A 16,086-nucleotide genomic window follows, 5' to 3' on the forward strand; every position below is an offset into this window, starting at 1 on the left:
CTAAATTTCTTAATGATTTGTGCAATTTTACTTATTTGAGGGAATGTGAACATTTAAAAATGTATACATTATTTGTTTCATTGAATGTGAATGATATCTTATGTTCAACTTGCTAGTGATGGTTATCATTTGTTCTACAAACTTGTAATGAATTTGTATGTTCTAAATTCACAATTCCACTCTTTCATACCCAATTTTCGTTCATTTCATCTTAACAGGTTGCATTGGATGTTGACTATCATCACAATATGTTAAGTTCACACAAAAAAGTGAATCCGAAGGAAGTTATCGTTGGATGGCAAAGCCAATCCTTCTTTACTTTGTTTATCAGCTAAAGTTCATTTTTGGGATAAGAAGTTGGATATCATTAAGATAAAAGAGGATAAAAAATTTCAGAGTTACAAAAAAATGACTAATTACCAGATCAGCCCAACAAGAGAAAAAACAATATCATCCGACGGATCATGAACGGGCGTTGAATTCTCCTCATCTTTTGCTGTTTTGTGTTTGGCCATTGGCCTCTAGTTTTCTTAGCTTCCCAATTTAAATTTTTTTTTCTCACTAGGAAGAAGTTGGCTAGTAACTTTCGTTTTGTTATCTTTTTTATGCCAATATAAAGATTGCAAAGTCCTATATTGTTTAGTTTCATCTCATGTATATTACACCTGGTTTATTATTTGAAATTGATTTTTCACTCATAACGTCGTTACATAGTCCATCCAATGTTCTTGTGGTCGGCCACACAAAGCTTGCGTGTATTCTCATCGGGACAATAAACAGGGCTGTCAGGGTTGAATTAGGTAGTAGAGCAGTGTCATTTACGGTTTTACAAAAAGCTTCCTCCAACTTTGTTTAGGGTTTTTCAGAGCAGTGTCTTTGTAAATTGAGAATAGTTTGTGAAGAGACATGAAAAATCATACTACTTGTATTATATCATTGTAAATTACGTACACATATGACTTATTGTTGAAAAATGAAATTATTGTTGAATGGAAAGTTTATTTTGTTGATGAGTGTCTTTGTTTGAATGAATGTAATACAGGAAATGAAAAATGAGAAATGTAAAAAGTGTCAAGTATATTGCCTTACTTGGCAAATAAAAAGAATCAAGTATACCATCTTACTTGACGTGTAAATAGTATCAAATATACAACTTTACTTGAAGTGTACATAACGTCAAGTATATTATCTTACTTGACGTGTAAAAAACGTTAAGAAAAACATCTTACTTAACACATAAACAATGTCAAGTATACTATCTTACTTGACACGTAAAAATCACCAAGTATGATATCTTAGTTGACACGAAAATGACATTAGGAAATATAATACTTGACGGTCTTTTAGTATCAAGTAATGTAACTATACTTGATAGTCGATTACTTGATGCTTTTTAAAACGTCAAGTATAGGTTTACTTGACACTTTCTTAACGTCAAGTAATCTAATTTTTGTAGTAGTTGTTGTAAATGGAAAACCTATTGAACATAATTACAAAATACAGTAAAATTTAAGAATGTATTGCTGATAAACATCGATAGACATTGACATACTTCTATAAGTGTCTTCTAATATCACTAATAAACACTGATACATTTTAAATTTTATTATATTATGTAGATATTTTAATTTATTTTGTTATATTTAAAAATTTCTCATTTTCTATCTGTAATATTATATAATTTATAGGAAATTTTTTAATTTTGGTGTTTACGATTTGGTATAAGTTATAATTTGGGTGTTATGGTTTATAATTAGAATTTACCATTATAGATCGATAAAAGTTTTAGGGTAAATAGTTTCTATGGTAGATAATATCTTAGAGGACTTAACAAACCACATAGACTATGAAATTAACTTTTAATCTTTTTAACTTCATCCAAATCATAGAATCTAACTTAGAGTTGAGCCTAAGTTGAAATATAATATATTACCAAATATATAATTCATCTTTTTACGAAATTGAAATGATTTTATAACATAACATACTATACTTTTAAATATTTTTATCCTTATTTAATATAATTATGTATTTTAAATTTTAAAATTCAAATTTTGATGAAAAAACATAAAAGATGTTTTTAGAATTTACACTGTTTGAATTTAAAAAAAAATAAAATTTAGGTTTCTTTTGTCAAACATGTATTTACTGAACTTAATCAATATGAAAAACATGAAGTAAAAAGAAAAAAAGTAAATAAAAAATCAAAGGAGGCTGTATAACTAATTATTGAAAAGTTAATTAAGAATCATGAGCAAAATGATTTTGTTGAAGAAATGAAGGACCAAAGCATAATACTTGTGAAAGCTGAGATAAATGGATTAAGAAAAAGAAATATTGAGTTTTGTTGGATAGTAAAACAAGAGTTGTATTATACGTATTTTGGCTTTTTGGGTGGTTCCATAAAATTAAATAGAGACAAAATTGAACAGCCTATTTCTCCTGTGAACTACAGCTTTTTGACTATTCTCACTCTTTGACTTACGAGAAGTATATGATTTGATTTCCTGACCACATTTGACTCATTCACACACAAAATCACACTAACACAACTAAGTTTTATTTATTACAATATTAAAATACCTTTTTATATTTGCTAAAGAGGAATTTAGAAATTGTTATTTCTCAAATACACCAAACTTTTCCTATTGATGAATTTTGTTACATATGCATTTTTTAAAATGCCCCTAAAACATATATACATTACGGTTTTTTTTTCTTTTAAATTTAAATATCACTTGATGCAATACATTTGGATTTTTTCGTTTGCAGACAAAAATGCATATGGTTCTTCCACTTTTTATCTTTTATCAACAAACTATATTAGCTTGAAATCAACATTATTTTATTCTATTGCGTGTTGTTTTCAAATATAATAAAACTAACTTATTTGTAAATATAGTAAATTTTCACTTTACATTAATGATTAATTACGATAGACTCAAGTAGACATATATTAGTTTAGTGATTGATCCCAATAGATGTTAATGTAGTAGAAAAGGTATTTAGGCAAAAAGTTTGTGCCCGTACAAAAGACATCTATCTCTAAAAGTGAGACAATGTCCTCTAACGAACAAATGTTCTAAGTTGATAAGATTATCAAAAACTTCAAATTACAACTCTAAGTTGTCTATTTATAGACTTACCAAAAAAATAGCATAACTAACTGATTAACTCTAATTAAACACTCTAAATCAACAATAAAACTGAATATTAATTAAAACATACTAATTACTTCTAATTCTCCTTCACCATTCACTCCCACTTTAAAAAAGGAAGTTGTTCTTGAATTCGAGGTGATAACGTGAAGTTTTCTTGGCTCGACGCTTTGAGTGGGGTAGACGGAGTGAACAATGAGAATAATTACAGGATAATTAGTATATTTTAGCTTAATATTTGGTTTGTTGTTAGTTTAGATTAATTAGATGCTAATTTAGTGCTTAATTAATATTTTAGGATTAACTAATTCATTAGTCTTATTTTCTTGTAACACTAAATAGTCAATTTATGGTTGAAATTAAAAGCTTTTGCTCATCTTTTCAATATATAACACTTTCCATGCTTGAGAGAGGTCTTTTTCTTGTTTGGTCGTGAATTTGGCTTAATACCTTTTTCATTGTATCAGATGTTTATTCAATTCCATCACATATTTATTAAAAGTAAAATTTTGCTATAATTTATGAATCTTTTCAAAGATTTTTCAATTTAAAAATGTTTCTGTTTTTGTAACATATTTATATAATAAAAGTTTACTTTTTAAAGAAATGAAACAAAAGTCATTAGGGTATGCTTACAGCTTGATATAATAAAAATGTTTATATGAATTGAATTATACATATTTGGGTTCTTTGATTTGATTCTAATCTATCATTAAATGTGTCATTTTATAACATCCTTAAATCATTGCATAATTTATAAATCACTAGAGACATGAAATTAGTTAGTAATTCTTCTAAGCAATTGACAGAAATAACACGTTTAAGTTTTCATTGAACAAAACTAACGTGCTTTTTTAAAGCTCGTTCAAATAGTTTTTGTAGATCCATCTCAAGTTAGTGAAGAAATTTACTTTTCTAGCTTTTCTATTGTTTTGGATCCTCTCGATACATCTTGTCACGTCAAGATTTTTCCAAAGTTATGCAATCTCGGTGATCTCACATGATTTCTTTAACCTTTTTTTTTTTTTTTTTAATTATTCATTTGATAATTTTTTTTTTTAGTTTCTAAAATTGAATTTGATAAACACTACTTTTACATGTTTCTACCTTTTATCATTAATATTGTTCGTATGAGGTTTTCGGTGAAATGTGGTTTGTGGAGTTAATGTTGTGTTGAAGTGTATTTACGTTGATTTGATGTAATGTGGTTCAATCTCTAGTATTTGATCCTCTAATTCTCTTTCAGTTGAATGCATATTCTTGATATGTGGAAGCGGAGCACTTGAAGTTATCGAAGTTGGAATCTTGGAACTTTGGAAGAATACTTGTATCTTCTAAGGAACTTCAATATATTCAAGGGTGGTCAGCTTCCGGAGTTAGGGAATCCACTAGTTGTTAGGAGAATTCTCTCTAGGCTTTCTAAAGTAAGAATTTATAAACCCTCACAAATGAAAGAATTTCTCTATGTATAGAGTTCTCGAGTGAGCTTTATAGGCTTGGGCTTGATTGGTTTACAGATTAGGCCTCCTAAGCCTAACTAGTGGCGGATCCAGGAATTTTATATAGGGGGCACTGGACTGTAACGCCCAACATTTCTTTCGGTTTTCTTTTGTTATTTTGACCACTAATAATATTAATACTAAGTGTGGTTAATATTATCCTTATTAAACTAAAGTTGTTTCCTTTTTTATAAACTATTGAGACAATGTCCTTTAAGGAACAAATGTTCTAAGTTGATAAGATTATCAAAAACTTCAAATTACAACTCTAAGTTGTCTATTTATAGACTTACCAAAAAAATAGCATAACTAACTGATTAACTCTAATTAAACACTCTAAATCAACAATAAAACTGAATATTAATTAAAACATACTAATTACTTCTAATTCTCCTTCACCATTCACTCCCACTTTAAAAAAGGAAGTTGTTCTTGAATTCGAGGTGATAACGTGAAGTTTTCTTGGCTCGACGCTTTGAGTGGGGTAGACGGAGTGAACAATGAGAATAATTATAGGATAATTAGTATATTTTAGCTTAATATTTGGTTTGTTGTTAGTTTAGATTAATTAGATGCTAATTTAGTGCTTAATTAATATTTTAGGATTTCCTAATTCATTAGTCTTATTTTCTTGTAACACTAAATAGTCAATTTATGGTTGAAATTAAAAGCTTTTGCTCATCTTTTCAATATATAACACTTTCCATGCTTGGGGAAGCGTGTTGTTACTATTAGGACTCGTCGAGCAAATCTCCAGGTAAGAGATTTCTACTACTAGCCCTACGACTAGAATCATGAGACTGCATGCATTCCTAGTTATGCACTTGAGGACTACATTGATTAATGAGGGCATGACGTGACTACTGATGTGACTTATTACGATGACATGGTTAACGTGTGACGGCTGATTATGACTTTATGTTTGGTTGTGATGATGAGATGTGATATGATTACATGATGATGTTAGGTATATGTATGCTATGGTTAGGGTGTATGTTAGCTCCTTATTAGAGTCGTACCCACATGGGTGTCCTTCGAGATCACCACCTTTATGACACAGACATGATGGAGAGACCCGACGAGGTCGCTCCCACTTATGACTGCGTAGTCCGATGGGATTACCAGTCTGACATTGACATTGACACAGACATGACGAGAGTGACCCGACGGGACCGCTCACAGCCTGAGCGTCTTAGGTATTCCCTTGGGAATTACCAAGGACCAGCTTGTCCCTACGGGGGCGCGTGTTGCACGTGTTCGGGGACGTGCCAGTTATGGGGTACTAGTTTCAGGACTCTAATAGAAAGTTAACAGACACCTAGTGGGACTAGTAGTGGGTCTCTTACTGAGTATTTTATACTCACTCTTTCCATGACATGTTTGTCAGGTAGAGGCCGATGTAGGGGCAAAGGCAAGCTGGCGAGCGACCAGAAGTGACCGTGGCAAGCCATAGGGATTTCTGCTTCCGCTTACATCCCGTTTTAGACACTTAGTACTTGAGTTTCATTGTCTTCCTTATTTACTATTTCATTTCTTTAAAAGTAGATAGGGCCCGAGTAGGATTTTAATTTTTATTTATGTTTTGCTCACTACCCTGATTTGATTTTATAAATAAAATTATGAGGTTTTATTCATTTTAATTACACTTTATGACCTAAACCATGTCATTTACATTTAGTAATAACTTCGGCTCAGTATAAAGAGTTGGGTTGTTACAGATATACTATCAGCGCTAACCATAAAGTCAACCAGCAGAAGCAATTACAATATCAGCCTCTCTCTCAATAACCTCGAGTTATGTACTTAGCTACCATTGATACATAACCATATATTCATACATGCGGTCTCTTTAAAGTAACTTGAAGGTCTAGTAGTAGAATCTCTTACCTGGAGATTAGTTCACAGCAAAAATATCCTAACAGTCACAATCAAGCTCCCCAACAGTCAAGTCCTAAGCACAAATGAACCCAATAACTAAAATTAATAAACAAATTACTAATTGCCTAAGGTCCAATTCCAATTATCTCAACTTACCCAAAGTTAAAGATAATTCCAAATTTATCCTTGGTTTAGGAAAATTCCTCGGTTCAGCCCCCAATTGACCTATCAAGAAAATAATTCAATTAAATCTATAATTAAATTATTTAAGGTCTAAATTGATCTTTGTTGGGAAACAACCAAAATCCAAACAAAACTTACCAAAATAGGTGGAAAAGGATAAAAATAGCTAGGTGGCTAAAAAAGGCTTGGCGGCTCGGTTGGAAGGAAGGAGGCATTGCGCAGCTCGACTCTAGCAGACGTGCGACGCGGCTTGGCTCCAGCAGACGCGTGACGCGGCTCGACTCCAGCAGACGCGCGACGCGGTTCGGCTCGAGCGGACCTTGCACACGCGAGGCTTGGCGGCTGCTCCCGATCTGACGTTTGTTGACGGTGGCGAGCGATGGAACATGTGACGAATGCATGAACGACCGAAGACTTGACGAGAAAGGGAAGAGACGCGAATGAGGTTAAGCACGACTAGCTGTCGGGGCTACGCGGGGCAGTGGTTGACGACCGGAAGAGCGACGGCAGTCTGCAGAGGAGATCGGTGAGTTCCGAGCGACACGGGCGACGGACAATGACAGAGACTTCAATAGTACGGGGAAAGGTGCGGCGGAGGGGACGGCTGATGCGGCTTGGGTGTAGGTTGCGACGGCCGACGGTGAGAAACGAGGTGGCGGCGGCGGAGCAAGGCTTAGGGTTTGTTGATGAAGAGGAAAATTAGGGTTTCTCTGTGAGGAAGAAGATGGTGAATAGTACCTCACGTTTTCCAATGACTTTTTTAAAGAAAAATTAAAAATAATATAATAATAATTATTTTTCTTTTATCTTTTCCCTAATTTACTCCAAATAAAACCACTCATTCTCTTTTTTCATTTAAACCCATCAAATCTTCCTTTTAAATTCAAATATTCTTCCTCTCTCCAAATCACATCACCTTTGCCCTTTCAAAAATAATTATATTACCCTCATAACATAATTATTTTACCCTTAAACTCAATTAATTATATGCCCAACACATAATTAATCTAAAACCAACTAAATCAATCATTAATTCCAAACATTAAAACAATTAGATATTTTTCAAATATCCAATAGAATCAAATCTCCACAAACTAAAATACTTCAACATTTAAATAACACCCAAAAATTTCAAAATTACACATAAGATAAAAAAAATTAAATTCCTCAAATTTTGGGACGTTACATAAAATATATTTAATTTGATCAAAATAATTAACTTGATCCAACGGTCATGATGAAAACACGTGCAATCATCAGAATTGGCTAATTTATGTGTTAAATTTCAATTTGGGACACATGTTAATTTTTCGTAGTCCCAAATTCAATTATTTGTATTTTTCTTCGTTAATTTGGTAAATAACGTGACAATTTGTGATTGGTCCAAAATTTCTCGTTCAACAAATACGCTTTAAATAAATAAACCTAAATTTAAAACTAATTTTGGCTTTTATCTAAAAAACTTAAATCTCTCACATCTCCTTTTCAACTTCCCACTCTTTATTTATTTATTAAATTGAAATCTTAAAGCAAATCAAGAATGGACATTGAGTAGAATAAAAAAATAAAATAGAAATAGAATTGACATATTGGTGTTTAACATCCATGATAAAATAAAATAAACTAGAAAAATAAAATAAGTACAAGACTTAGTTTACAATAAACTTTATGAAATTGTAAACAAATATTTCTACAATGAATCATAAACCCCCCCCCCCCCCAAAAAAAAAGGAAGAAGAAAAATAATTGGGTGATAAAAAAATTTCACAAACTTGAAGCACTAAAAAATTTATATGTGAATGAATTGCATATGAGTTGAGAAGGTGAAATAGCATGACAATGTGCCAAAACGGTGATGATAAAAACCTAGAAGATAGTGACTCTGGCATCCTAGTCATCCGGACATAGAAAACCACCTCACCTTTCTGTTAAAGAGTTAACGAAATCTTAACAACAGGAACCAAAATATGCTCCTTCTAAAAGTTTAGAAACTAAAACAAGATACTTTCACTCGTCTACAAACAAAAATAGAACAACATATTCAAAGTTCAAGGACTAATATAAGATTTAAACCTTTGATTAAATTATAAATCTTTCAAATACGGACCAACTATACTTTTAATATTTTTTCGCTAAAAAATAAAAAGCTCATTCAATATATATATAATAGCAACTTTATCATGCCACCCACTCCTTGTCACTTGCCTTTAATTCCTTGCAGCCCTTGTTCACCCAATGCCTAGTCTTCTCTTCAACAACACTTCACCCCGATAATCTCTTAAAACCTTGTCCAACTTGCCTAACCTCAAACGATTTTCCATGAAACCTCCTTAGAGGTTATCTCACCAACACTTATACCTCTTCATGCTTGGTGCCTAGACAAACCTTAAGAGGTTTTCTTACAACTACTTGGTAGCCTAGCATGCCCATTTCGCCTATCTATCCTCGTGTACTTAAAGGTTCTTCTTGACACCTCTCGGCCATACACACACACAACTCAACCCTGGCCTCCCAACACCTTTCTTTAGAGATTCTTTTGCCTAATCTTGGCCGCCTAGCAATCTTGCACGCCTACTCTCACACTTAGCCAAAAATTCCACTTTACTAACCTCTTCATGTCTACCTTGTTACCATGACACTCGAACCATGACACTAGGTTATCAACCAATTTTCCATATTATTTTCTTTCATTTTCCTATCAACTGAAACTTCTTTTCCCTTTACTAAATTGTTGAAATTCTTAAAGGGTCTTTAAAATTTAGGGATTACATAGGTAATAGAAAATCTTTCTATTAGGGGTGTTAAGTGTAATGTAGCATTTACTCTGTTCGTACTTCCATTAGGTAGGACTAGTACTTTAATAGTGGTTGCTCCAAACACATGATAAAAGAGAAGAATTTTCTAACTGACCTAAAGCCATATCGTTTATAGTGATGATGGTAAAGGTAGAATTATTGGCAAATTAAAATTTCAATGTTATGGAATTAGAGTCTCAATGTTAATTTCTCAAAAGGTAGATGTTTGTGATTAATAGTGTTAAGTCTTTCATTATTGCAGGTATGCAATCTTATGATAATTATTATTTGTGGTTTCCAAATGTTTTCAATCATGTTTGTAACATCCTTAAGCACAATGAAGTTGTGCTCTCATCCCAAAAATGAAAAACTATCTCATAGTAACTAAAGGGACGTTTGTGGAAAGAAGTGATTTATAATAGTCTGAGGATTATAATAGTTTGGGTATTATAATAGTCTGCATTTGTGGTGTCGACTATTATAGCCTGTGTTATGATAGTATATGTTTAGGGTGCAAACTATTATAGTCTGTCTTTCATAATCTGTGTTTTGGTGTGCAAACTATTATAGCTTATGTTATTATAAGTTGTGTTCGAGGTGGAGACTATTATAATCTGTGTTATTATTAGCTATGTTTGGAGTGAAGACTATAGTTTTTCACTACTCTTTTTTTTTTTTACATATATAATATACATGAAATACACATTTTTCTTAAATTGATTTTATTAAAGCTTTATAATTATGATATTCATATAATAAATTTAACATCAATCTTGATTTTTCATTACTCTTATTTTTCTACATATATATTGTACATGAAATACACATTTTTCTTAAATTTATTTTATTAATTCTTTTTAATTATGATATTCATTTAATAAATTTAGCCTCAATCATAATTTTTCACCATTTTTTTCCATGCATACATGTGGTACATCAAATATAAAAAATTCTTCAAATGATTTAATTTAATCTTCTTAGTTACAACTTTACCCCAAGATCACCTAAACCTTTTCCTTCTATGTTTGATCTCAAGGCTTCTTGGGGCAACTTTGCCCCAAGATCACCTAAAAGTTTCCTTCTATGTTAGTCTCGAGGCATCTTGGGACTACTTTGCCTCAAGATCACCCAAACATTTTCCTATGTGTTTGATCTTGGGGCATCTAGGGGCAACTTTGCCCGAAGTTTGTCCCTCGACATCAACAAAGCGAATGATGGACAATGATTAGGGTTTCAGAGGCAAGGTATGGAAATCCAACCTCCAACGAAACGATTCATGGAGAAAGAGAAGAGAATCGAAGAGGAAAACAGAAAGGAAAATGATGGAGATATGAGATTTAGAGATGAAAACAAAGAGAAAAACGAAGAATATCTGAGATTCGAAGAAGGATGGAAACAGAGAGATGGGAAAAGAGAAAAAACACGAGAAGGAGAGAGAAGTGAGAAGGATTATGCAGCGAAGGAGAAGGATTACGTCGAAAACCTCAAAGGACTAAGAGGGGGAGTAAGCCAGATACGGGAAGGGTTAAGAGGAAATACGGAAGTTATGGAAACCCTAAAACTAGGATTTCCATAATTCGTGCCCCAAACAAGGAGTGGACTATTTTAGTCCACTCAACTACTTGCAAAGCTAGGGCCCAAACACATCGTAAAGATTTTTTAAGCAACATTTAATTATCTTATAACACTTACCTTGCCATCATACTCTTTCTTAAGCAACATCAACTAAAAGAAAACTTATTCTCCACCCCCGGAAGAAAACTTATTACTTGGACAGCTTTACCATATGAGCAGCTCTTACTATTATCTGAAGAACATAACATCAACACACATCCATCGGGATATCACATAACCTCGATACATGTTAAACGTCTACTATGTTTGAAACGTGCTATTGTCACACATAAATCTATAAATGTAAAATAGTTGGTCACACAGACATCTGTAAATGTGAAATAGTGTAACTTCAAATAATAAATCATTATATACATACATAAAATGATAATTTTGATTCGCTGCTACCACAATTTACAAAACAATAATATAAATTAACAAACAAAAGAAATCTACATATAGATTTCAACTCTAAGAACAAAGAAGAAGATTAATAATCCTTGTTTCTCATTATTAAAAATTAAAATCAACTGCACTAAAAGGACTATTTTCCGCATCTAAATGCATTAGATTTGGAATAAGTTCTAGTAGTTTTTCAATCACAATTAGAGAACAAATTTAGGCATTCATGATGATGATATTAATAGTCTTAATTTTAACCACATGCTATGCTACTACCTACCACCATCAAATCCACGATAAAATCAATGTGTGCACTATTGTTATAACTAATATCACAACCAGTTAGAAAATTCAGTTTCCATAACAATGCAAATTAACACATGCACTAAGATTGCTTGTTTACAAAACTTTCCACGGAAAAACTTCAATGCAGATTTCACTTGAAAATAAGACAATATAATTGCTTGTTTGCAAAACTTTCCACATAAAAACAATCCAAAAAAAAAAAAAAAAACATTACCTTTTTTCTAAAAGAAATCTATACACTACACAACAAGTAAGGATTCAATAAAAGTTATTGAGAAAAAAAAAATAAAGAAAACTTATATTTAACCATCTTGAAGATAAGGATGGAATTACCTTTCCAAGCTTGAAAATTTTTGTCTCTATGCCTCCAATTTTCTAACGGCTTCCTCCAAACTTTTTCCCTCAAACATTCAAGATCCAATAATTCATATATATCAAATGTGCATCCAAGAGCTTGAAGACCAAAATTAGAGTAGAACTTAAAAAGCAAAATGAGCGTAGAACTTGTCCAGTCATCTTCAAAGTTTATTAGTCAACAAGGAAGAAAATTTCTATCTCCGAGGAATCATAATCTAGAAATTACTCTATCAGTCATTTTCTCAAACAGTTTGAAAGTAGAAGAACAAACAACAAAAACTAAACATGAAGACCCACTTCAAACACGTTCGAATCCATCAAGAAAAACTAAATGAAGGCGATTAATGGTGGTTAAGTAAAAAGGAAGTCGGAGAGCAAAGAAGTTACTAGATGGAGGAGGGAGCGAGGAGAAGCACGAGACGACTGAAGACGACAGATGGAGATGACGCACCTGAAAGAAACAAAAAGTGGAAAACTAAAGCTTGGGGAGAAGAAGGGATTGGATATGTTGATGAATCTAAGAGAGGAGGAAGAAGAAGAAGGAAAATGGCAAGAGAGGGTAGAGAGATAAAGAAGAAGAACAAAACGTTGTACCTGTTCTTCCTTGGGCAAGAGAAAATAGTGCAGAAGGATTTGGGGATAAATGTTTTGTGCAGAAGAAAAAATCGTGCAAAAAGTTTGATACCCTTCTCTTTTCTTTCTTTCCTTTCATTTGATTTAAAATAAATATTTATTATTTTATTATTTATAGTTAATGACAGTTAAAAATTATCATAGATTTATGACATTTAAAAACTATCATAAATTCTTCAAATCTGAAAAATTCTGCATTTTCTCGTAAAAAACGTACATTTTGACCTTTTATGACATTTTTTTCTTCTCTTTTTTCAATTTGAGATGGAATGAACTGTCATAATAGGACTCTTTTCTTGTAGTGAAGTTTAAAAAGAAAAAGAAAAAATGTCAAATAAATCTGGATAGAACACGTTACCCTTTTGAAATTGTAGTGAAGAACTACTAAGCAAACATTGATAATTGAATCTTTTTATAAAGGAAGTGAAGAGAATAAAGTAAAGAATATGCCTATAGGCATAAAGGTAAAGATCAACTAGTTTTGAAATAATCAACGCTAAACACAAATAAGTTTCAATAATTATTAGCAAATCAACTTTTGTATGCTTTTCAACGGACATAACATTTTATACCATTTTGGGACCTTTCAATTTTTTTTCTCTTAAGGTGTTGTCTCAAAAAAGTTTTCTTTTTTGTTTTTCGTCCCTCTTGTTTTCTATTTTCCCTTTTTATCATCATGTTTTTTCCTCTCATACTTTTTCTCGATGTTGAAATATTCCTTTTCTTTTTCTTTCAATTTTTATTCTATTCCTTATCTTTATCTCTTTCTCACACAAAATTGCCTTTAATTTACTACAAAAATTATTAGTACACAAACCCAAAAAAGATTTTGTTTTTTTCACTTTTTCTCTAGGACGAAATCTGGTTAAAGTATGGATACTTTTATACAATTTCCCCTATTGGGAACTGTTACATTAAGAAAAGTTGATAAAAAGAAAAAGAACCAATAATACATAAAGCAAATTAGTTAAAGATAAAAAAGACTTAACACCTTACTCATGTTGTTTCCACTTGATTTCCATTTAATCCAACAACGCGCGTTTAATTTATTTAAGATTGTTTGTATCTTAAGCATAATAATTGTATTTTTAACTAAATTCTAAAAAGAAAAACATATTTTTTAAAGGATTTTTTTCAAAAATATAACAAGCGGTAAAATATTTACACTATATATAATAATTTTGAAAATAGAAAAAGTCTACGGGTCCACCATGGAAAATACTAAAAAATATCTCATCAACTACCCCGTCAACAACGCATGCGTAATATACTTGGTACACGATCGTTTAGATTTGACTACAATTTATTTTTTCAATTCTATCGTTTTATTTTGTTATACGATCGTTTAATTTAGTTACGATTAAATTTTGTCACACGATCGTTTAGATTTGGACCAACGATTTTTTTTTTCAAGATTTGGTACACGGTCGTTTATTTTTTTTACACGATTGTTTATTTTTTTTTCTAAGATTCTTTAGTATACGATCGTTTAAATTTGGCTAAACGATTTTTTAATTCTTTTGGTATACGATCGTTTCACGATAATTTATTTTTTTTACACGATCGTTTACTTTTTTGCACTATCATTTACATTTAGTTACTTCTATCTAAATGATTTTTTTCAAGATTCTTTATATATGAACTTTTAGATTTTACTATTTTTTGTACACAATCGTTTAGAATTGGTTACCCAAATTTAAACGATGTAAAAAAAAAAGAAAAAAAGAAAAACGATGTAAAAAATTACTAATTTCATAGGTTTTGTTGTACAGGCAGTAAATAGTTTTGTATTTTGTTACATTTATAAAAATTAACAATTTTTTTAATAACTAACTTTCTTCTTTGTTTTTTTTTTTTTCAAAAATTTGGTTGGTTTATGAAGATATGTATAAAAGATTGATATTGAAGTGAAAAAAGTATTTAAAAACTTAGTTTTCAGAAACAAAAGTAAAAAATGAAATGTCATGAAAGGGTCCTTAGAAATGATTATTAAAAATTTAGACCTATGGTTAAAAAATATTGGAAGAGGTTTTGTATTTTAGTATTTCAAGTGTATTCCTAGGCTATGGTTCGATGCTCGTTATTTCATAATTTGTTTACTTTTACTATAAAGTTGATAGTCATCTTATTGTGGTATGACATTTAATTTTAAATTACGCAGCAAAAAGCGACAATGGTATACTTTATTTTAGAATAATATTGATTTTTTGAATAAGGAAAAAAGCCATCGGGATGTGTGACAAATTAAAAGAGCTTTTGAGAAACTTTGAGATATGTAATTAACTCATAAAAGCAACATTCAATTTGAAACTTTTAATATTTATTCTGCTTATTAAACTCACTTATTCTTTTTAATCAACATATTTTTTTTATTATTATTTATCCTCACACTATTAATGATTGACAATCTATCACAATCTACAGATGACGTGAAAATACAAATAATTAAACTTGAGATTAGTTAAAAGTTAATATGTGTTCTAAATTGAAATTAAAACTATAAATTGGTTACTCTCGATGATTGTTCGTGTTTTCTATCACGACCGTCGAAACAAGTTAATTATTTTAGTTTAATTAAATACTATTTATTTTGATCTAAAGCCCAATTGAACTAAAAAAAAAGTTTAATTTAGCTCAAATGCTAAATAAGGCTCAAGTTCATATTGTTGGACCCAGAAGACTAGGTCCACAAGCCAACTAAGTCGCGACCCGCAAAGCTCATCTAAGAACTCTATAAATAGGTTTCTTAATTTGTGGGGTATAAAAATGTTACTCACAGAGTCTAGAGAGAATTCTTACAAGTTTCTGAAGTCGAACTACATCAAGCATGTAGATATTTTATCCAACCGAAAGAGAATTAGAGGGTCAAGTACTAAAAATCAAATCTCACATCATAATTTACATCAACACAATTTACATCAACACAAGTTCAACTTTACCAAACACAAAACACGGTTTTTCATGAACTTCCTGCAAACAATTCTATTTATTTCACCTTATTTTTCTTATATTTATATAAACTTCATAATTTTAGTACTCTTGATTAATAAGAAAATGCTAGTTTTCCTTCTATTTTCATATGGTATTAGAGCAAAACTTATTCGGTGATTTTTTTCTCCATTGCGTCCACTGAAAGTTCATTTATGGCATCGGTAATTGATTTGGGATTTTGGGTTTTGATATTTGATTTGGTATTTGATTGTTTAGTGTGGAGGCAATCTTTGGTCGTACATGAGATTGAAGAAAAATATTGAAAATTAA

The 16,086-nt window shown here is 31.1% G+C and overlaps 1 long non-coding RNA gene across 1 annotated transcript; it reads right to left on the bottom strand.

The window, feature by feature from the left end:
* Nucleotides 1-4,166: 4,166 nt before the first annotated feature.
* On the bottom strand, nucleotides 4,167-13,177 carry LOC127151199 (uncharacterized). The gene is made up of 4 exons (XR_007823921.1): nucleotides 12,169-13,177; nucleotides 6,857-7,428; nucleotides 6,692-6,760; nucleotides 4,167-6,608 (listed from the first exon to the last, which is right to left on the bottom strand). It is a non-coding gene; the product is annotated as an uncharacterized LOC127151199 (long non-coding RNA).
* Nucleotides 13,178-16,086: the final 2,909 nt, after the last annotated feature.

This window comes from Cucumis melo, chromosome 10, assembly GCF_025177605.1.
Source record: "Cucumis melo cultivar AY chromosome 10, USDA_Cmelo_AY_1.0, whole genome shotgun sequence".
Taxonomy (NCBI): domain Eukaryota; kingdom Viridiplantae; phylum Streptophyta; class Magnoliopsida; order Cucurbitales; family Cucurbitaceae; genus Cucumis; species Cucumis melo.